Source organism: Phyllostomus discolor, chromosome 11 (genome assembly GCF_004126475.2).
Source record: "Phyllostomus discolor isolate MPI-MPIP mPhyDis1 chromosome 11, mPhyDis1.pri.v3, whole genome shotgun sequence".
Lineage (NCBI taxonomy): Eukaryota > Metazoa > Chordata > Mammalia > Chiroptera > Phyllostomidae > Phyllostomus > Phyllostomus discolor.
The window spans coordinates 30,861,292-30,884,907 of NC_040913.2; positions in this window are offsets into that span (position 1 = coordinate 30,861,292).

Sequence of the window (23,616 nt, forward strand, 5' to 3'; positions counted from 1 at the left end):
AAAAAATTCTTAGTGCTATCCCATACAATGATGGTTTCTATATTGCTAATTGAGGTAGTAGATACTACAGACGGCTTTTAGAGAGAGAAATGAACATTGGCTTGTTGTTCCCCTTCTCTATGCATTCATTGGTCTGATTTTTGTGTGTGTCCTGACTGGGGACAAAGCCCACAACTGTGACATGTGGAGACAGTTCTTTAACCAACTGAGCTACCTGGCCAGACCTCGCCCCTTTCTACTTTTTCAACAAAACTGAATTTGATCAGGAGAACCACTGACCTCCAAATACCCTCAGGTTTCACAGAGCTAAGCACAGTAACCCTAATCCTCCACAGTGCTCATCTAAAATATTTTGTGACTGGTAGAACTTTTGTTTTGCCCTCATCAACACTGTAACAAAACAACATTGAAATAAATGACATTATTTAAGGACCCACAATACATAGTGTCATTTTATTAACAATGGCTAAACACAACTAGGTTATAAATAAAAATCACTGAGTTGGCCAAAAAGTCCATTTAAGTTTTTTTTTCTGTAAAATAAAAGACACATTTTTCATTTTTGCCAACAACTTTATTGATGTGGATATTTTGAGAATGTCAGCTATCTCCTGCTATTGGCTTCTTGTGGGTGGAGACCAAGGATGCAGCTAAACATCCCCCAATGCATAAGACAGCCCCTACACAAAGAAGTATTTGACTAAAATGTCAATAGTATCAAGAAACTTCGTAAACCACTTTTAACAGTTTCAATTAGTCATAGCACTTTCTCCATACACTGCACAATTTTTTGTATCTTTATTTTAGTTGTGTTTTTACCTTTCTTGAAATAATAAAGCATAATATGCCAAAAGTGTTTCATATTTTCTTCCCTCTTCAATATTAAAATGGTTAAAAATTCACCAATTTTAATTTTAAAAAACACATGCTGATGTGACAGCTGTCACAATACAATCTGACAACATTGTTTTAAATGAAATTAAAGACAACTAAGCACTACTAGAGCCATCACACAGAAAAAAAAAGAATGAATTTTTTGGCCAGCCCAATACTTCACCTGTAACACTTGTATAAAAAGTTGTGTGATGACTATATTTCATTTGTAATCTCTTACTTATGACCTAACTTTTAAGCCAAAGAAAAAATAATATCTTAGCTAACATTTTTACTTTATAACTGTTTATAAATTTTAAGTATAAACATAATAATTGATTACAGAATCTGTATGCAATTATTGTCTATCAATTCACTAATAAAAACTTGTTGAAGGTGTTCTTTAAAATGAGTAATAAACATTATTTAAATAATACTTTAATTAATAGAATAAATAATATATTTCACATAACATATTTCAAAAAATATTCTGAATTTCCTGTTATTTAGAAGATCAGAAGGAAAAAATCTTACTGATTACAGAATACCAAATTAAAAAAATAAATGCTTAATGTATTGTTTATATTATAATTCTTAAAACTTTATGAAATTTCAGCTATATTTAATTTTTGACAGGGCTGGGAGAATGGCTATGTGATCAAAATAAAAAAGAACAACTGATATTACAAGCTTCCTTTTAACTGAAACAAAACAGACCAATAAACCGATATGCTAAAAATGAAAGAATAAAATTAATAAAGGCAAATGCTACATAATGAGATTATGTGTGCAAGAATTTAGAGTATTCTTGACAACACAATCACAGAATCTTAAGTTAGTCACTGTTTAACAACAACCAACATAATTCTTTTCTAACAAATTGAATTACAGATGCTTTTGTGTAAACAATACTAAACACCTTGCAAATACGCATGCAAATATGTAAGATGCTATAGACTAGTAACTGCAGCTTGTCTTATCTTTTTCTATCTTCTTCTATCCCAATCTTCTTTATCAACTTTATTAAATCACAACTCATATTTTCCAATCTCAGAGTAAAGACAATTTTGACGTGACAGACAGTAAGTCACATGCTTCCTTCTGCCTGCTTGAAGTGGACATCTTCCTCAGAAAATCATTCTTACGTGTACCTGAGGAGAGTGGGCATTTTGTGGGTCAGCTAAGACTCTGGTTTTTATTATTTTATTGTATAATGTCTTTGTATTTTGTTCTTCTGGTTAGAGCTGCTTTGAGGTTGTTGTTGTTTTTTTTTTTATTTGTTGCCGAGAATTTTCTAGTATGTTTTTGATCTTTTGTTTTCTTGAGAACACGTATTAGATAAGGATTTGCTTTGCAGAATAGTATTGAAATTGCCAGACAGCATCCTCTAACTAAAGGCTTGAAAATTTGGGGATCATTCGCTACCCAATGGTGGTCACTCTCTTCCGAGTGTTACTTTCAATTCAGTTGTGTTGCTAATTTATACTTTCAAACACCATGTGGATTGTGTGTGATCTGTTCATACTGAAGTTTTAAATATCACTAGACTTTAGTTCGTATTGTATCCAGTTCAGACATTCGCTTCCACAATTACTATAAATGGTTGTTTCTTCTTCAACAATTCAGTGTTATGACTGATTCCTCTATTTTTATCATGTGGCAAATCCAAAATGTAAGCTAATAGTGTCAGCTTTCATCTTCAGACTACATCCAGATTTTAAAACCTAAAATCACCACTTATCAACCACTACCCTGATAAACGACACAGAGAAGCTTGAGTTATTGGACCTAATGTTTCCTTTGCTTTCACACGTCCTTTACAATCTCTGTTCAGCACAATAACTAGAATAATAACACTTTTTTAAAAAGATTTTATTTATTTATTTTTAGAGAGGGAAGGGAGAGAGAAAGAGAGAGAGAGAGAAACATCAATGTGTGGTTGCTGGGGGCCATAGCCTGCCACCTAGGCATGTGCCCTGACTGAGAATCGAACCTGGGATGCCTGGTTCACAGCCCGCACTCAATCCACTGAGCTATGCCAGCCAGGGCAAATAATAGCACTTTTAACACTTAAATGAGATCACCTCAGTCTTCAGCGCGAAACTCTGTTAGCATCCCATCTCTCAGAGACTAAAACAAAGGAACTATGACCAGGCCTCTAAGGACTTCACCTAAGATTTATCTCCTACTTCTCTCTTCTTCACGCTGTGCAGCCACAACCCTCCTTGCTGTTGCTCAAGACCACCAAAAACATTCTGTTAACTGGTCAGAGCTGAGTCAGGAGGGGCCCCCCACCTGTCTCAAACTTGCTATCTTATTTCCACTAAATGTGTTTGTCTCTCTTGCAAGATATGATACGACTTCAAGAGAGAGACAAACACATAGAGTGGAAATAAGATAGTAAGTTTATTTATGAAACATGTATGAGCACAAAGCTACAAGCATGCACCTAGCAAGTCTAAATGCCCTGCCTGTAGAGGAAAGGAAGTTGTAAGTCTGCTAGTTAAGTTTGCTCTATACACTTGAGCCAAAGCTACACATGGGTACCTGGTTAATCCCAGTGCACCAGCTATTGGGTTTCAGGGATTATGGACTTTAGTCAGTTTCTAGGTTCCACCTCCTCCTCAGGAATAATGCACAGCTACAAATGCTTTTTTTTTTCAGTTAGTAAAGGTTCTTCGTCTTAGTGAAATTGTTACAGAGGCTCCCTTTCCCAGCACAGAGTCTCAAGGACTCCCTCAAGTGCTATCTTCACTTGTCATGTTCAGAACACCTGGCAATCTTATGGGACCAGGCTCAGGACTGCTGAGTTAATTGATGAGACATGACTTCCTTTTGTTTCCAGCCTTTTGTTTTAGGTTCTTTGTGAGATTGTAATGGAAAGGACCCTGCTTTATTTCCCCTCTGGCTGCTCATTTCTAGCTGCTGCCTACAGTAACAATTCTACACCTGAGGGTCCTTGAACTTGCTCTTTCCTCCAGAGAGCCAGGAGGCTCTCTCTCTCACTGTTCAAATGTTGCCTTTTTAATGAGGTCTTCCCTGGCTATCCAATATATGACAGTGATTTGTCCCTATCAGTAGAACTGCCTATTTCCCTTACCCTGAGTTATTTTCTCCATAGCACTTATCATCTGACATATTATAAGCTTAGTTTGTTTCCTTGTTTACTATTTCCCCGTTTCCATGAAAATGCAATCTCTAGACTTCTGGCCTCCAGTCTGGGATGTAAGAAGCTTGGAGTTGCCACTCCATCCTAACAACAAATATGAATCTCAGCAAAGCAAAAACATCCACACTTCTTAGATCCCTGAGAGAAGAGAGATTACTGGGCAAATCAGTGTCACCAATATTGAAAAGAATAACAAGAGAATTACAGACATGGGGAAAATTAACTTTACAGTAACGCCTCAGAGGTGTTGCAGGTTTGGCTCCAAACCACCACAATAATGCAAGTTCTAATCTTTTTGCTAGTGGAGGGTCTTGCTTCAGTTTGTTTTAAAAATAAAATCTGTGAAGCACAGTAAACTGAAGCACAATAAAACAGGTATGCTTACAAACTGATGAATTCCCTGAACTCCCGGGAAACTCGAGAGAATCAAAAAAGCTTCAGAGGAACCCAGTCATAAAGGTGTCCCTAATTTTAGCAGCTTCATTCCCAAGTGTCCAACCTATTTCTTACAGGGACTATCAGAAAAGAACAACACAACAATCTGTTGCTTTCCGGAGGGGGAAGGAAACAGGACCATTCTGAAATATGGGCTGACCAAAAAGTTTGTTCACTTTTGTTTTTGGTAAAATGGCTCCAGTAGCGCTTAGTTGTCTTTAATTTCATTCAACACAATTTTGTTAGATTGTATTGGGGCAGCTCTCATATCAGCATGCATTTTTAAAAAAAACTTACCAAACTTGGTGAATTTTTGTGTGGCCATTTTAATATTGAAGACAGAAGAAAATACACATTTTCAGCATGCTATGCTTTATTATTTCAAAGGTAAAAACCCAACTGAAACACACAAACAAAAAAGATTTATGCAGTGTATGAAGAAGATGCTCTGACTGATCAAATGTGTCTTAAGTGGTTCACAGAGTTTCATTCAGGAGATTTCTGGCTGGACGGTGCTCCATGATCTGGTAGACAGTTGAAGTTGACAGCGATAAAATTAAGACATTAATTGACAATAATCATTGTTATACCATATAAGAGATAGCCAGGATACTCACAATATCCAAATCAATGAAGTTATTAGTAAAAAGGAAAACTGCGTCATTTATTTTATGGAAAAAACTAAATGGACTTTTGAGCCAACCCATATATCTGAGCACTCTTCTCTTCTCAACAAGGACAGCTCTCAGGAGAAACTGCTTAGCCAGAGCCCAGTGTGCCGGGACTTTATCACAGCCCAATCAACCTAGGGGAAGTGAAATACCCAGCCCCATATCCCTCCAGCACTCAATATGGGAGAAGGCTTCTCCAGTCAACCTGTCCCACCAAAGGCGAGAAAACTGAAAAGCACTTGTAAGGTCTATTATTGAGAGATTCAGGCTCATTAAAATACTGAGGCCTAATCATAAGAAAATGGAATGTCCCCTTGCCTGCCCCACACTCCTTACCTGTTGATAGAGCCTATTGGTCCCGATGGCATAACAGGGAAAAGATGGGCTGGGATGTGCTGAGCCTCATGGCAGCTCAGAGAAAGGCAAGCTCAGAATAGAGGCTCTGCAGTGGCAACCACATTTCCCCAGAAGATGCCTAATCTTACTGAATCTTGGGAATTCTGCAGGGTGGCAGAGGAGTCCAGGGGTGAGAAACAAATGTGTGCCTACCTGCTTCAGTTCCTTCATCCCATACTGGGCCATAAGGAGTCTGGCTTGGTCTACTTACAATACAAGCTCCAGTTCTCCTGGAAGCCTGCCTTGTTCCCCTCAGAGTTAGAATCAGGAGATACTTCTCTCCAGAGGCCCAGTCAGGTATGCAAAAATGGGGTTCTGGCCCAAAAGCTGAGCAGAAGAGAAGCTGCTAGGCCCGAACCGGGTAGTGAAGCATGCCTGCATTGCCATGCTGCAAATGGATAGCCTCCAGCAGCACCTAAGGGCCTGGAGCTATGGAACATGTTTGTTGAGCACAGCCCAGAGGCCCAGTCCCAGGGCTGCAGCAACCTTAACTTGCAGTTCCATTGCACAGTCTGTGGTCCAGTTGTTCCTTGCAGCAGCTATGAGGTGTACAGAAACCATTGCTGCCTCTTTCTGGAGTCTTTTCTTTGAAGAATAGCCTCAGGTCATTGCTCTTTAGGATCCAGCCCAAATGTCAGCACCCTGGCCCCTTTACCCACGTCTGGCCATCAGACAATGTTCCCTTTTGAACACCATGTGAGATGATCTCAGGCTGAGTCCTGGACCTGGTGTGGCTGGATGGAGAATGGGGTTTCCCAGGAAGGTAAAGAGGAACATTTGGATCCTGACTATGTATTATGTGGCCTTGAATGAGTGGGGCAAGTATTTCTATTACCAAGTACATCATGTCTGGCTATCAAAAAATATATATGTAGAACATACTAAAAGACAAAATGCATACTTTGAAGAGATAGGGCAAGCATCAAAAGCAGATTCAGTTATGGCAGGGATGTTGGAATTATCAAACCAGGAATATATTACAGCTATGATTATAAAAATATGCTAGGACTGTAAAGCATGAAGTAGAGAACATGAAAGAACAGACAAGCATTATAAACAAATAGAAAACCCAAGGGAGAATGAAAAAAAAGTTAGAGATCGAAACACTATAAAATGAACAATGTTCATCATAGGGTTATTAATAGACTAGCCAAGGCAGAGGAAAGAATTGATGAACTTGAGGATATCACAATAGCAACTTTCAAAACTGAAAATCAAAGAGAAAACAAAACCAACATCATAGAATTATGTACCCTAACAAGTTATCCTTCAAAATGGAAAGATAAATACTTTCTCAGCTAATGGAAACTGAAGGGGTTTGTTGTCTGTAGATTAGCCTTACAAGAAAAGTTAATAAAAGTTTTTGGAGGGTTCCCTTTTCCCCACATCCATTCCAACACATGTTATTTGTTGATTTATTGATGATGGCCATTCTTGTGTATTGTTGGTGGGAATGCAGACTGGTGTAGCCACCATAGAAAGAGGAATGGAATTCTGTTGGAAAACTAAAAATGGAACTGCCTTAAGTATGATCCGTCAATTCTATTTCTGGGACATAACTGAAGAAACCCAAAACACCAAATTGAAAGAATATGTGTACCCCTGTGTTCCCTGCAGCTTTATTTACAATACCAAAAATTTGGAAGCAGCCCAAGTGCCCAGCAGTAGATGAGTGGATAAAAAAGCTATGGCATATTTACACAATGCAATACTACTCAGTCATAAAAAAGAAGGGAATCTGACCTTTTGCAATAGCATTGATGGACCTGGAGAGCAATATAACCCAGAGACAGACAAGTACCATGTGATTTCACTCATATGTGGAATCTAATGAACAGAATAAACTAACAGACCAGATAGAAACAGACTCAAAGATAGAGAACAGACTGACAGTTGTGGGGGATGGTGCACATTGTGAGGCTGGGTGAAAAAGGTAAAGGGGTTAAAAAAAAATTGTTTGTAGACACAAACAACACTATGGTGATTACCAAAGGGGAAAGGGGGTAGGAAAGATAGAAGAAGATAAAGGGGAAATAAATCATGAGGAAAGGAGACTTGACCTGGGGTGGTGAACACACAATGCAATTTACAGATGAGGTATTATAGAATTGTACACCTAATTTTATTAACCAATGTCATTCCAAGAAATTCAATAAAAAAGCAAAAACAGTCCTGCCTGGTGTGACTTAGTGGATTGAATGCTAGCCTGTGAATCAATGGGTTACCTGTTAGATTCCCAGTCAGAGCACATGCCTGGGTCTCGAGCCAGGTCCCCAGTAAGGGGTGTGTAAGAGACAACCACACATTGATGTTTCTCTCCCTGTCTTTCTCCCTCCCTCCCCCTCTCTCTGAAAAGAAATTTAAAAAATAGTTTTTGAAAAAAGAAGAACTTTTTCAGAAACATGAAAAATGATTTAGTTTAGAAATTCAGGTTCATATAAAGGAAGAATATCAGATAAAGAATAAATGAAGAGGAAATAAAAGCTTATTCTTATTCTTAATGTATCTTTCTTTAAAGATTTTGTTTATATATATTTTTAGAGATAATGGAAGGGAGTAAGAAAGAGAAGGAGAGAAACAGCAATGTGTGAGACAAACATTGATAGGTTGTCTCTTGGTCCACAACTCAGGCATGTGCCCTGAGTATGAATCCACCTGGTGATCTTCTGGTTCACAAGCCAGTACTCAATCCATTGAACCACACCAGCCAGGGCTTATACTTAATTTATTTTAAAGCAATGATATTGATTATATGTATGTGTATGCATAAGTGAAATAAATAGTGCTGTTTATACAATGGATGAGAGAAAGGAATTAAGGCTATTTTCTTATTATAAGAGACACCCTGGTCCTGGCTGGTGTGGTTCAATGGATTGAGTGGGTCTGGAACTGAAGGGTCACAGGTTTGATTCCCAGTCAGGGTACATGCCTGAGTTGCAGGCCAGGTCCCCAGTATGGTATGCACAAGAAGAAACCACATGTTGTTGTTTCTCCTCCTCTCTTTCTCCCTCTCTTCCCCTCTCTAAAAATAAATAAATAAAATCTTTAAAAAATAATTTTTAAAAATCTGTTAAAAAAAAGACACACACAGGACCTGTGCAATGGTATGGTGTTACTTAAAAGTGAACATGTGTATTAGGGTTCCAAGAGGGGTCAGATCAATAGTAAATATATTTCTATTACCAGAAATAATGTATGAATATACATATATATTTTTATATATATATTTAGAGAGGGGAGAGAGAGAGAGAGAAAGAGAGACAATTGATTGTAGGAATTGGTTCATGCAGTTATAGAGGCTGAAAAGACCCATGATCTACTATATACAAGCTAGAGAACCAGAAATGCTAGGAGTATAATCTAGTATGAGTTCAAAGACCTGAGAACCAGAGTAGCAAGACTGGTATAATTTCCAGTTAAAAGCTGAAGGCCTTAGAAGGTGGGAATTGGGGGGAGACAGTCATTTCAGTACAGTAAGAGAGAGAAAGAACTCACCGTTACTTCATGGTTTTTGATCTGTTTGGGCCTCAACAGATTAAATTATGGCCATTCATATTTGTGAGGGTGAAACTTCTTTATTCAGTATCCTAATTCAAATGAAATGTATATAGCAGCTTCTTTCATAACTGCCAAAACTTGGAAGCAACCAAAATGTCTTTTAGTAGGTGAATGGATACATAAACTATAGTACATCCAGACAATGGAATATTATTCAGCATGAAAAAGAAATATCAAGACAAAAGATATTGAGCATTTAAATGCATATTAACAGGTTAAAAAAAAAGCCATTCTCAACATACTATACCACTCCAAATATATGACATTTTGGAAAAGGCAAATGTATGGATACAGTTTTTTAAAAAATCAGTCATTGCCAGGGATTAGAGGGAGGGAGGGCTAAATAGAGCACAGAGGTCTTTTAAAGGAAGTGAAACTCCAGGGGTAGACGCATATTATTATAAACCAAAAGAACGTGTTCAGTAGAATACACAGCACTCCTAGTTTGCTCAAACCGACAGAATGCGTAACACCAAGAGTAAACCTTGATGTAAAAGTGGACTTTGGGCTATGTGACGTGTCAGTGTAGGTTCATAATTACAGTGAACGTCCCACTCAGGTGGGAATCTTGATGACAGAAAGCTTATGTGTGTGAGGACGGGCAGTGTACTGGAAGCTCTGCACCTTCCAATTTGTTTTGCTGGGAATGTAAATCTCCTCTCAAATATAAATTCAATTTGAAAAGATATAAGAGAAAATGCAGTTTCCATAAAGAAAATTATTCATCCATTAGTGTTCTATTTCTAGGACTTACAGCTGGACATGACACATAGTAGGCACTAAATAGCTGTTTGTTGAATGAACTTCTCAATGGCTTAAAAAGCGCTTTTTGTTGGCTGCCACCTACATTTCAGTGAAAGCTAAAATGAATAATAGACTCTCTCAGTAGCATCTTCATTGTATACCCCAAAGCATTTAATTATCACATCCTTTTCTGTTGGGTTTACAGCTGTGTGACTACAAAAAGTTCAGGGCTTTTGTGGCTGTTGTTGTTAGCGTGTGCATGAATGAGGGTGTATAAATTATAAGAATAAAATATATAACTATTGTTTTACCAAAGGAAATAAATGCAAATATAATGCAGTATCTCAGTGATTTACAAATACATTGTCACTGTAATATGAAGATAAATGCACATGTTGCATAATGATTTGCCAGAAAATGTTTTAAGAACATCATCAAACAAAAAAGAAGCTGATCTCTGTAATGCTGGGCCGCATCACATTATGCAGTATCAACAACACTAGAAAATTCAAAATAGCATGTTATTTGGTTTGTCTTATTTATAAATATTCAAAGACTTTTGTTTTCTTTAGAATGCAAGTATAATAATCATCCCAAGTTTCTAATGAGTGAGAATGGAGCTGTTTTGGGTTTCTAATACAAAGTAGCTAGATTTACCAATTTTCCTGTGACAGTCCCAAGACTTATAAATGTATCTATCTATTCAGTCACTAACCTCAGATAAAGGGCTTCATTAGATCCTGATTGAGAAAGGGCAGTATAAGGAGTAATAAATGGATGTATTCTCAGAAATGTACAAAAGGAAGTGTATAACAGGATCATTGAATGGAAAAATACCTTTTGGAATTGACAATTAGCAAAAACTCTAGCATTTACTGTTATGAAAAGTATATATGCTGAATTTTTTATTACAAATAGTAACTCATATTTAATAAGAACAGAAAGATATGGAGAAAATAAAATTTACTCCCATTCAAGTATAACTGTTTTCAATAGTTGGGTAATTATTCTTTTAATTATTAGGAAGAGAAGAGGAAGAATGATCATAATGTACACATAATTTTGTAATAGTCTTTGATCATTTAACAGTATAATATTAACCTTTTTTCATGTCATTAATTTTTTTTTTCTTATTTAAGCATTGTGCAATCCTTCGCTAATTTCTCATGATTAGATCATGGTTATAAGTAGATAAACTATAATAGTTTGGGATAGGGGAGATACTTTGATATCTACATTTTCATATTAGGGCCTTTCCCATCAAATTTAAATATTTCATTGCTTAGAGTGGTAATCCTTTTTCGCTAATCTCCACCTTCAAGGCATCCTTTAGAATTCTTACCTTTCAAATTCCTGAGGAGGGTAATTAATTCAAACGAGGGCCACTTTGACTATTTTTGAGAACAGACTTGCAATTATTACCACTAGACTTTATGTTTTCACATACAGGGACAAAAAGCTAAAATGAGGGGGTCACGTCTTCCCCCTCTTCCCTCTCTTCTGTTCTCTCTGGACCCTCATGCCCATTCTTTTGTCCCTGAGGATGATGATGGAAGACAAAGAATTATCAGTCTCAGCTATCAAATATTTAAGTTAGTGGGGAAAATCCTAAAATAACAATGTTGATGTCTAGGTAAGATGGTGTAACTGAAGTCATCCTTGATTTCATTAATATGGCAATGAGCCTGTTAGAAGAATGAAAAATTTTAAATTTGAACAAAACAAAACTATATTAAATTAAACTATGTTAAACTAAATAAACGTACGTTTTCCAGCCTCCCTCACTACGGCAACTTTGTCAGTGTTAGTGGAAGTCGACTAGAATATTTGGGCAAGTGTTATCTTGGGAAACACGCACCACCCTTTTCTCCTTGTTTTCTTATTAATCTACTACTTATAGTCGGCTTAATACATGACTGAAGGTCAATTTAAGACATGTGAACCTGAGGATTATAGCACTCACTATGGATGCGGCAGCAGGCAAAAGAAAGGGACCTTCAAAATAGTGACCTCAGGAAGCTAATGAACTATCTCAGTACTTCCTAGCTCTGACTTTCTTCATGTGTTTTGAAAGACCAAAAACTGCCTCCTGTAAGCCACTTTTGTATGTTATCTACTTCACAAAATTGAAGGTAATCCTTAAACGATATATTTTCTTCTTCCTAAATCACCTTTCTTAAAGAATGCTTTCCCATAGATAAAAACAAACAAATCTCCCATACATTTTCTTGTTTTTTTTCCTGAATAATTGAAACCACATTCCACCCCCTCTGCAGCTTTCTTATAAATCTATATTTTATTTTCCCTTGTCCCCCATATTTGAGAATCTGAGACTATATGAAATGGGAAAAGCACTGTCCTCCCCCCTCACTGCTCCTTTTGGATGATGATGTGTCTAATCATGTATATGAATGTTTTTTGTCTTTTAAGATGAGATATGACTATGTCCACAACATCCACTCTGGTTTCTGTTTTCATATGATTCCCACTCTTCACAGCTGATTGGCCTCCAATGCTAATATAATGCAAATGACTGCAATATTCACACGGGTGATCTTCATTCAAATTCTTAAATGTTTGTTTCATAAAAATGTTCAAGCTCACTTTACCTCAACCACATTCTCCCATATATGGAAGCTGAATGTCAGCATCATCGCTAAGGCTCTCTCTCCAGAAGTTCAAATGGTAGATAACTTGCTCTGATCATAACATAGGGTTTCTCTGTTTTTATCACACTAAATCTTCCTTACTTTTGACCTTCCTAACATCTCTATATAAACCTTCTCTCTTTTTGGTTTTCTTCTGTACTCATTTCTATAAGCTATTATTAAAACTTCTCTAATTGATATTATCTATTCTGTTTCTTTCCTTAACCTTTGTGATATCATGTAACAAAACTCAAATTTAGATCATTAAAAGTATTTGCTCCCTTCTGTATCCAGAGGACTTGGTGGTCCAACAAGTAGAGTTCGTGATTGTGTTGGCTATGCTGCTACCAAATCATGATCTCAAAGCTCAGTGGGGCTGGAAAAACTGCCATTCTTGTGCACAGCGAACATCGCATGGGCCTCCCACAGCATCAAATGCAATAGAAACATTTTGTTCTGCCTAATGAGGAAATTGAACAGTTCTCAAAGGAAGCATGTTTATCTGAATATGATCATATTTTAGATAAAGTTACTTTTAAAAGTAGAAAGAAACAATTTTGTGCAGGTGTATAAATATATAGCTAGTGCAGAAAACTACATGTCACTTATTGTACCTGAAATGTATGGATTTCACTCAGCAGATGTATGTATGGGAGGTCTGTTTACCATCCTCAGGAATTTATAGTTTTATTCTATTAAAATAGTAGCAAAAATTTGTAAATAGAGGACTAAATATATATATATATATATATATTAGTATAGCTTCTTGCAAAGTAAAAATATTTTTAATTTGATAAACAATTAAAAAGCATATAGAAGAAAAATAGAAACTGAACTTCCAAAAGTTATTTTTAGTAGGTCTTCTATAGTTATATGTATGTTTGCAAAAGTTAGATCATAGTGTACATAGTATACATATGGGTTGAATTCTGATTTTTTCCATATTAATAAATTATAATTCTATTACTGCATCAAAATGATTTTACACTATCATTTTAATGATGGGAAATTATTTCATAATATCAATGTTTATGATAAAGTTAAGTGATTTACTATTTTTAATTAATAAATGTATTTATCTTAGAAAAATTTTTCTAGCAATACCATTCTAGGCTTTTAAGGTTAACAAATAATTCTCCAGAAAGTTGGAAGTAACATATTCCATAACATGGATTAGAAAATATAATAGTGTTAAAATATAAATTCTGCCCTAATTAAATTATAGGATAAATGCAATCTTAGTCACAACCCAAGCTGGAATACTTCCAAGAAATTGATAAGACAATTTTGAAATTTATTTGGAAGAACAAAAGACTAAGAATAAACAAAGCACTTTAGGAAAATGAGTTAAAAAGTTGAAGGAAGCCAAGGTTTATTATAATACTACAGTAATCCTTATAGTGTGGTCTTTCCAAAAAGATACACAAGTTGAGCAATAGAGCAAATTAGAAAGTACATAAATAAACCTACATATAGATGGTCAAATGATTTTCAAGGATGCCAATGCAATTCAATGGGGGAACAGAAAATCTATTCACCATAAAGTGCTAGAACAATTGGGCATTAACATGGAAAAAAAAGAAAACAATTTCTGCTCTACAACATGCACAATTTTAAAATTGGTCCATTAAAAGATCAATTTTAATGGATTGGTGTCATAAATGTAAAAATCAAAAGTAGAGTGTTTTAAAATATTAATATAAAAATATCTTTATGATATGTGGGTAGCTAAGTACTTAGAATAAAGAAAAAGATAGATATAAAAGAAAAATAAGAAACCATTAGACTTAATCAAATTGAAAAACTTTCTCATTTAAAATTAAAAATACCATTAATGAAATGCCTACACACTCCAAACATTGAAAAAGTACTTATAGCCAAAACAGATTAAGAACTACTGCAACTCAATTATAAAAGACAAACCAATAAAAGTGAGCAAAACAAACATTTTACAAAAGACAGTATGTAAAAATGGCAGGGAAGAATATGAAACAATAATCAATAGCATTAGTCATCAGAGAAATGAAAAAGTTTAAATCATAACAAAACAAAAATTGCACCCACTTATTAACTGGCTAAAAAGAAAATGGACAAAAGTTCAAATATGCAGACAATGACCCTCATACATTGCTGGTTGAAGTGTAAAATGCTACAACTACATTGGAAAATAGTGGTTTCTTAAAAATGTAAAGGTGTTTATACTCTACAACTCAGAAATTTCACTCCTAGACATTTATCCAAGAACACTGAAAACATGTGTTTTTATAGCAGCATTACTGATACAGCCAAAAAAAAACTGTTAATGACATAAATCATTAGGGCTTACATAAACTGTGGTATAGTCATACAATTAGCAATAATCATTTGTAAAAAACTGATGAGCTCCTGAAAGATAAACATGATTGACTTTTAAAAATATGTGATGAGTGGTAGAAGCCAGATAAAAAAATATACACACAAAATTTACTGTGATCCAATATATATAAAATTCTCATCTGCACTAATAGACTATTAGTAAGCCTATTATTCAAAAGATACTGTAAATGCTTAGAATAATTCATGACCCCATCCTGAGTAGCAGTAACAGAAGACAGCAGCCTCAGTGAGTCTAGTGCTGGGCGGTAGTATCCTGATGAGGTTCATTCATCTTCGTGACAGCACACTTATGCGAACACAAAAGTGTTAGGTGTCTTCTTTTCACAGGAGTGCAAAATGGTTGAAGCAGTTCAAGATTTCACAAAATTGTAGTATCCCAGAGTGATATTTGGTAAAATTCCTTGAGTTGGGCTGACTTCTTTTAGAGAAGGTATGTTGCCAAAGTGGTGAAGTTTATCAAATGATTTTATCAGCATCTATTGAAAGTTTCATATATTACTTTTATTGCTTTTTCTAGTAAAGATTAAATATATTTACTAATGTACTACCTTACCTGCATTTCTGACAATTACTTCCCTTGTACTTAATGTTTTATAATTTTTGTAAAATGTTGAAGGTGATTCCTTGACATTGATATTTTAGTACTTCTGTTTTCTGTACATAAGTTTAAGTTTCTTTTATTTTTGATGCAAACTTTTTGACATCAATATTATGCTAATTTTTTTTTAAATTGGGATATCATCCATTTTGTTCTACAAACTAGAGAAGTATAAACCCCAAAAGAATAATTTTTATTTAAGTCTTGAAACATATTGATTTTTATCTTCAAGGAGCCCAGAAACTTTTTGTGGATAGTTACTTGTCAATTTTCCCCTATTTTATTGCTTGTGTGTTTTTTTTTTCTTCTTAAACTAATTAAAATTATGTGTGCGAGTGTGTGTGTATAAACTGATTATTGATGGGACTTAAAGAATACCTAGTAAAATAGATGAAAAAAAGATTTACATTAATTCCCATGAATGGAATTTTTAGAATGCAAATGTTAAAGATAAAATGATAATATCTTCTAGGGAAAGAAAAATAAAATAACAATAACCAAAAATAGTCTAAGCAAAAGCTCAATTAATAGAATGGCATTTCAATTCCCAAATGTTGGTACTATTTGTAACTCAGGGAAAATGATTTATACTAGGCATGCTATATACCTAATTAAATATTGAATCTCTATTAAGGATTGATAAAGACATTTTAGAAAAAACAAGTTTCCAGAAATTTAGACACATAAACACATCAAGAAGCTACTCTCCTATAGTAGGGAAAAAAACAACAACAAAGTTCTGAGATCCAGAAAACCAGAGATCCACAAAGGAAAGGGTCAAGGAGATTCCCAGCTGGATGAAAGGAAATCACAAAAAGGTCTGTATGCTAAAGACTGGACAGCAATAGGTCCTGATCGCAGCAAGAGGACTGGTAGCTCTAGGAACATGTCCCCACACAGATGAAATCGACGGAATAGTTGATGTTTACATTTTTTTCTTTTAGAACTTAAGGGTGACGGACTGTAGTGTAATGGTTCTAAATAAGCACATGAAGAGTTATCAAGGAAAACAAAATGTTGTAAAAAAAGACTTAATTCTGATATGGCTTAAGTATGGATAAGGTTTTCATAACCACACATGTAGCAATTATTGATATAAAAATGTATATTTTTACTGTTTTGGAAGTATGGAGAGGGATAAATAGGGTTGGTGTGCAAAAGAGCTAAATGCTCAAAGGCATAGTGAAAAATAAATATACAAAGTCAAAAATTTAAGTTAACAACATAAACATGTTATTTTGAAATATGGATATTGAAACTAATTGGAATCTCTAATATTCATTTTCTCTCTTTAAGTAGTGTAATAATATTCAGTTGTGTGTACACTTGCTAAACAATGTTAGGATGTAATTTCCAGCCCTGGCTGGTGTAGCTCAGTGGATTGAGCATGGGCTGCAAACCAAAGTGTCGCAGGTTCGATTCCTAGTCAGGGCACATGCCTGGGTTGCAGGCCACGGCCCCCAGCAACTGCACATTGATGTTTCTCTCTCTCTCTCTTTCTCCTTCCCTTCCCTCTCTAAAAATAAATAAATAAAATCTTTTAAAAAAGATGCAATTTCCAGGTTTTTTTCTTTTTCTTTTTTTTAAGATTTATTTATTTATTTTTAGAAAGGGAAGGGAGGGAGGGAGAGAGAGAGAGAGAAAAACATCAATGTGCAGTTGCTGGGGGCTGTGGCCTGCAACTCAGGCATGTACCCTGACTGGGAAAGTTTCTTTTTTCTTAATGTGGCCATGGGTGAATGTAGAAATGGCTCCCCTCTCCATCTGCATTTCTCCTCTCCTCCTCCTCCTTATTCTTCTTCTTTGACACAGAGAGAGGAGAAAGAAGACAGAGAGGGAAAGAAACACCCATGTGAGAGGGAAACATTCATCAGTTGCCTGATGGGGGACCAAACCTGTACCTTTTCACTTTTACATATGATGATGCCCAACCAACTGAGCCATACCAGTCAGAGCTAGAAATAACTTAACTTTTCTTTTTTTTTCTTTCTTTTTTTTTTTTTTGTATTAGAGACCACAGATGACCTTACCTTTTCTTCGTCATCTCCCTCCTCTGTGAAGCCAAATTGCTATCTTGAAATATATGGATAAATGCCACATTTTGGAAATATGGTAGACTAAGAGAAAGCCTGGGTTTCTTAAAGTGGACCTGACTTAGCGGCTCAGTTTTAACACCTACAACAACTTATGTGTGAGAGAGAAGTGAACTTTGTGTACACAATGTAGCGTAGAAGTTGATTCCAAGAGCTCTGTTTGAATTCCAAAGCAGACACAAAACTCTGGGACTTCAGGCAAGTTACATATGTTTTACTTGTATTGATACATAACTATATAACTTGTTGAATCATACTAAAGATTACTTAGATGAATCCATTAAAGAAATTAAAAGAACCATACACTATTAACCATATATTATCTTTCTTTAAACACTCTTTTCCACATGATTCTGACACTACTATCTTACAGTTTTACCAATGCCCCTGTGACTGTTGATTCGCACTTTGGTTTGCCAAGTCTTCCCATAAATTCAGTTAGCTCCTCCTTTATGTTTATACCAAGTATATGTATGTGCAAATATATGTATATATGTGTGCATACAAATGCATATATAGTTATATATTTTGTTAGCACAGGTAAGGAACCCCTGGATACTTCATTAAGACGTTATAAAATTCCTCAGTGTCAACATACTCCTCCAGCATTCAACATCTTTCAAATTTTACTTGAGAATATACATATTTGTAATAGTTTTTTTTCTTTTTCACAATTACACTATCTGCTGTACTTCCTAAATATCTCTTGCACCCATATGCTCTTTGCTCTCTTGTCCAAGTGATTTACAAATCTTTCATAGACTACTGCAACAGATACTCGCTCCAGTGCATCTATTTTTTCCTAAAACATAAATTAAACAATTTTCCCTTGTGTGTGATTTCTTTCAACAACATACTCTTTCCTGAATGTTATATATTAGATAATTAGCCATGGATTCAACTGATTCCATCTTTCACACTCTGCATTCTAAAGCAGACTTCTTTGATTTTTGTTTGTTGCCATTGTTGTTGTAGGTTTTGGATTTCTCTTGCTTCTGGCACTAGTCATGTATTTGCCCTTCATTCAGTACCATTGATAATAGAAAAGAAATTAAAATGGATTAAGCATTGCTCAGAGAGTCCCTTAAACTAGAGTCTAGAGGCTATTAGGGAAGTTGTGCCTAATAGCAGTCCTGAACTGCTATTAGATTGCTAAACCCGTTCGCCAAGCTCAGCTCGGGGCTGAGCCATAAACATTTTGGAACAACTGCTGTAGAGTCACATATGGAATGTATCTCTTCTTTGTACTTTTGCCTCCCTCTTTGCATATTGGAACTAATCAATCCCTGTTAACTTAGCCAACAAGCCTTAATTTGCATGAGAATTTCATTTTGTGGTTCTGAGCCCTGCCTGGCTTTGTTCTCTCTAGAGCATAGTTGGGTCGCTATCTGAATCTGTGTCTTTTGGATGGCTATCATTTGCTCAAATTCATGCTTTTTACCCTTTATTACATCCTAAACCTTTTTTTTCTTGGTTCACATCATTATCTTCTTCCCCCTTCACACCAGTTGCCCTGTATAATTAATTATCTGTCAGTAATTCCATTTTTAAATGTTATTCTCTCTGGATGACTTGTCTTCAACCCTGTGCTACATGCAAAGTTAATACCACTTCTCATAGGATAGGTCTTAGTTTTAACCTTTTATGGATTCTACAGTTATACTTGTCAAGGACAAAGAACACTTTGCTAATAGTATTTAGTTATATTATATTGTATGCCTTCTTAGAGCTGAAATTCAAAGTGATGGGTTGGGGAATGTGTAGTTAAAAAAGGACATGTTGACATAGCATATACAAGTAGCATATACAAGTAGCGTATGTATAGTGCAGTTGCTCTCAGAGAAGGCAACTCAGCATTCCAAAGAATATCACTTACTTCTTTCCCACATACCCAATTTGGGTTCGTTACCCCAAACAATATTTAATAATTAAAGTTTAAAAATAAAGTATTGCTAATATTTATTCTGTACTTTTATATGCTACATGCTATTTTATTTATACTTCTTGATCTTTGCTAATCTTTATAATAATTCTAGGCACAATTGTTATTCTTATTTTACAGCTGAAGATACATTTTTAGTAAACACTACTTGAAAAGCACTTGTGAAAGATAGAAGTGTACAAAAATGCCTTCAATTTACAAATATTGATTTGTATCCCACTTTTTGCCAAATTCACTTATTAGGTCGAATAGTTTTTTGGTAAAGCCTATAGGGTTTTCTATGTACACTATTATGTCATCTGTAAATACTGACAATTTTATAATTTTCCTTTTATGAAATACAGACAAATTAAATTATTAGCAGCCTGTTCTAATTTTTTCCCTACTATTCTAAGGAAATTTACTTATGTTTTTGGTAATCGTTTGGGTCTGGTATCCTTAATTCCTTTTTATTGCATGAGTATTATTCTACGTGTTCATTAAAATTCAGTGAACTATGAAGTTGTCTCTGTAGTAAATACAAGCCAGAGGCAATAGTGCTCTGATACTATTTCTACTCATTTCTGAACGAAAGTCAAATAAATGTTTGTATAAATTATATTTTAAACTGTGGTTACCAGTACTCATTTTTTTACATAAACAAAATAATTTCAATATGTCCTATTGATCTATTTTCATATTATATATGTGCTATTTTATTCAAGTCACTTCTAATTTTAGAGTTGAGGTCAAAATGATAGTATTTTCCTTAGAAGAGCAAAGGAATTAATGTTTTGACCTAGGAAATTTGTATAAGTTAGATGCAACATCTCTGTCTTTTTTTGCTACTGTGCATGATTCTTGAATATTGAAAAAACACAGCAATAATTGTTCCTATAGGTACTTTCTTTTCAAACTTTTTTTCAATAAAAAACAATGTGTAGGAATTTAATAGATGTAATGAACCTTACTCAGATAAAGGGATTCAAATGAAAACAAATCAGAAACACCTACCTAATATCACAATTATTTCTAATATTTTCCATATATGAGCTTGTGTGTATATAAACATGTTTGCATGTATGCATACATACATTTTATGTGACAGGCAAATGTTACTTGTCATGGGAATTATACAATTATCAAGAAAGATAAAGTATCTTTTACTGCTTTGTATATCCATGCATAATAAGAAAGGAAAATCATATTCACATTTCATGCTGCTCTCTAGTCAATAAGTGTTCTGTTATTCTGTCAGCTAAGAAGAGGAAGGCCCCTAAAATTCACTGACCTCATGTGTTTCAATACTGAAAATTCAACATGCCTGATAATGAAGAGCATGCAGAACTAGCATGAAAACTATTACTCAAGCAGCAAGTCCTACTAGTATACAAGGAGGAAAGGGAGTTGAGACTCCATCAACAGTGTATAGGAAAGCCTTTTTTGCAAGAGTTTTTCTTATTCTAATAGTCGCTTAGGCTAAAAGTTCAAACCTTTCTTTTCCTATTTACCTACTTTGTGATTATGATCAATTTCATATAAATTGCCTTTCTTGAGTCTAGTGTTAAAATAGTGCAATTACAACTGAGCCATTCAATTGAGGCTTGGTACTCAAAGGTCTCTAGTTTCCATTTGTTCCTATGTTAATTATTTTAAACCACTCAAGTTTATTTATTATACGTTTTGCTACCTCACCTTTGCAAATGCAAAAGTTTGCTTAAAGATATTCTACTATCATAGCAGAATTATTACAGAAAGGAGCAAGGGGGATATGAAATACTATTACCATAAGGACCCCACACTAGGTTTGCATTGTCCGCCACCAGAGGAAAGATGTCTCTCAATGCCAGAGATTTGTGAACAGAAAAGGAAATGTTTATTTGAAGTTATACAGACTTAAAGCAGTGATCTACTGTCTTCATTTAAGTATCAAAGTCCTTTAGGATACACACAGATGCACACAGTCCTTCCTTCTCCCTCTGCCCTAACCTGGGGTACCGTATCTCAGGAAAAGAAGTAGACATCCGTGATTCAGGCTTCCAGCACCATTAGCTGTGTCACCACCAGGATTTCCAGTTCTTATCCCAAAACCACATGGCACCTTCTCATGACCCAACAGCAAGAGTCCTTTCACCCCTTTCCTTCCTGCAGTGTCTCACCTGCATTCTTCTGAACTGCTAAGAGAGAGAGCTCTGCATCATGGCTACATCTTGCTTTCCAGCTTCCTAAGCTGTGTGGCAAAGGGAGACCCAAAGCCACGTGATTGTCCCCTGCCAAAGCCACGTGGTGATTCTTTGCCAAAGTTGCGTGGTGGTTCTCTGCTAAAGCCGCATGGTGATTCTTGTCATGGCTGCCTCGTCTGAGTTTAAATCCCTGTTCCGATCTTCCTCTGCAGACCCATTTCTGACTCCTCCTATAATTGGCTATACTTGCCAGCACTCCCGTATTTTCAGCTTTTCTGGGCTGCCATGGTAAGTCTGGGCAAGTGTGGCTCTGTGGTGTGGAACCACTCATCTCCAAGCTCTCATGCAAGCTCTGTAACCAGGGTTACAGTTGCCTCCCAGTTACATCTTGGGTGGAAGTCATTTCCATCCCCCTGACTCAGAGCATGGCCACAGCTATTTAACATATCTATGAAACCAGTTAAAGGTCATAGATATGTTAAATGACCATGCCAGAGGCTAGCTGCAAAGCTGTTGCTATGCAAAACAGCTCTCAATGGCCCTGCTTCATGTGTCCCTTCCCCCACCTCACACCTGTGGTGGGGAGTAAGGACATCTTATATATCTTTCTAATATTTCCTGGTCATCTTGAGTTCTGGACCCCATTCCAAATCCCTTTTGGGCCCCTCTTCTGGGCTGCAGCCTGTTTCAGAATTAGTCTGTTTCTAAAGACGCTGATTTTTTTTCATGGTACAGTTCATTTTTTTCAGAAACTCTGACTCTATATTCTGTTAAGTATAAAATGTTCACTTGAAAAGCCAGTGTGTAAACAAATGTCCGTATTGTGGGCACATGTTTATTTCTGCCATGAAAAAGTAACATTTAGACTTGAGTGTTTCAATTGCTATGTTCAATGTTTATCGTTAACTATGGAGAATGAATAGATTGACAACGAATGAGCTCAATCTGCCAGGCATATCTAGAAATATTCTGGGTGTCCTGTCAAACCACACATATTTGACAAATTATCATTCTGATTCTTCTAGAAACTGAGCTTTCAGAATTATAAACATCTTTGAATGGGGCCCAGAAAAGTTATATAAACTTTCAGGAATGAGTGTTTCTAATCTTGGCAGATATTTTGCATTAAAATAATTTAAATCAATATGAAATTCATGCTAAATACAAACTAGTAGTTATAAAAAATAAGCTGTTTGACCCTGCACATGGGTGATGGAGTGGCCTCCTGGGGACACCAGACTTCCAGAGGTTCTCGGCCTTTTTGAGCTCCTCCTCCACCCCTCCACCTTTATCCTCTGCTCCCTCCTCACCCCACCCCATCGACTAGGCAGGCTGCAGACCACCAGAACTCCAAAAAGGAAGCTGAGAGTGATCTACTCTTTCACACCCAAGCTGCACAGGAGCCTTCCTGACACCCTGTAACCACTGTGCCTTGCACCACGTGGAAAACAGATGACAAGCGGCCAACAATGACAACAGAAATAGTGAGTTATTTATTTAGTAATGTTGTTTAAAAGATGTGGATTGTAATTTATGTAACATTTGACTACAGTAACGTAGTTTCATGTTCACGTGACAAAATTTTTATTTAGTATCAATATCAAAAATCTCAGAATTCAAATTTTTTGAAAATAGGAGACTACTAAAACAAATACATTAATTTCTACATTAATATTTAAATCTTCAGATTGCAAATTGAAATTGATACCCTTTTTTTGTTTTCAATTATGTGATACAAAATAAACAAGTATGCCTGAAAATTTTTCTCAAAGGTAAAATTAGTTTATAGATTCTTCCATCTAAGAACAATCTAATGGACACCACAGATGACTTTGTGTTTGTTTGTTTGTTTAGCATGAATGCTCAAGCATAATACATAAAGTAATATGGCGATTGATGAGTGTGTCCAAGATAATTGAAATTTGCTGTTTTGACACAAACTGTTGACCTT